Genomic DNA, 1,623 nt, shown 5'->3' on the forward strand with positions numbered 1-1,623 from the left:
TAATCAAACAAAAAACATTTTAAGTTATTTTAATACTACATGATAAATATATATGATGTAATAATATATGATAATTAAAATGAAAACATACATATTTTTTAAAACCCTCTTGTTGATCTACCATCTTTGGCCCCTATATATATATGTAATACACAATATAAACTATTAACTTTATAGATAAATACCCTTTATTATTATTTGGGTGACCATTATGTAACCAAGTACAGTCACTTATTGTGTCTTTGTTACGCCGTTAGGAACAGTTACTACCTAAAGATTCAGCAAATTCTTTCCATTTTGTTGCTAAATATGAATGGCTGCCCTATAACTTAAAATGTCCTAAATGCAAAAAATGACAACTGCCCTATATGTCTTTATGTGGATTCTTTTAAGCAGTTACATAAGCCAAACTCGTAAAATTTCAGATTTGAAAGTTCTTATCACACCACTAATTTAACTGAGTGCTTGTGAACTTGGAGATCACATTCATGTGTTTTGAGAAACACTAGTCTATAATATCTGATATGCCATCTGAACAACCAAACTATATTATAAATGTAACAGTTCTTCCTAAGTAGGTTTTTTTCCCAAAATTCTTTTTTTAAATAATTGAAGAAAAAATAGTTTCTGTCCTAAACAACTAACAAGATTAAAAAACCCCCAAACTCTAAGAACCAGAATATATATTTAACATGAGATATACACTGAAAAGTAAACAGTGTATAGGGGAGAACTGCAAATTCTGAAAATAGGGGAGAACTGCAAATTTTCCTTCAGTTATGAAAGTCATGGTATTTTCCCATAAATCAACACTAATTCTATCTTCTTTGTTTTGAGTAACTCCATATTGGTTTTTTGGGTCATATTAACAATGTACCTTCCTGCTCTCCAGAATAACAATTGCTCTCATATATAATATCATATTCATTTATGCGATGTCCATATAACAATCAAATATTCTTTCTTATAGTTCCCTGACTTCTCTGTTCCTTTCAGGTGTTCCAAAATCAGAATTGCATTGCAGAAATTATCTAGTAAATCTGATTTTCTTCCAAATATCCCACAGGCTGCCCTTTTCCCATAATGCCATCCAGATGGCCTTCAACCCACACGAAGCTATTAGAAACAATAATATTCCAAAAGTCCTTATCCCATCAACTCCCTTTTCTTATGTTCAGTTTATTTCTTCTGGTCTCACTTGCTGAATTTATGTGAGATATGAAAAAAACTTCATAAAAATCACAGGCTTAGAGAGGGCCTCTACTATCCTCGTGTTTGTGTGTTTCTCTCTCAGAAATAATAAAGAAGAAAAAGCTGAGTTGAATTATAAGACATTGCTCACCAATGAGAAAAAGATAAAAGTGCTTAGCATAACTTAAAGCAAACAAATGGCTTTAAGTCTACCAATCAAATGCCCAGTATCACTGCATAGTTAAGTAAGTGCCTAGGAAGGAGGTCACCTCCAGATATTTCCTCCTACATAAAAAAAGTATGCTCCCAAGGCCTACAGGGGTTCTTCATCTTGAAAAGGCAGACAAGAAAAAATAAGCCATGGCATAGTGAAGATGGAGCAATGGGAGCTGTCAGCCACTGGAATGAGAAAGAAGTGTTTGGGTCAACTGC

Source organism: Pteropus vampyrus, unplaced genomic scaffold, assembly GCF_000151845.1.
Source record: "Pteropus vampyrus isolate Shadow unplaced genomic scaffold, Pvam_2.0 Scaffold91, whole genome shotgun sequence".
NCBI lineage: Eukaryota > Metazoa > Chordata > Mammalia > Chiroptera > Pteropodidae > Pteropus > Pteropus vampyrus.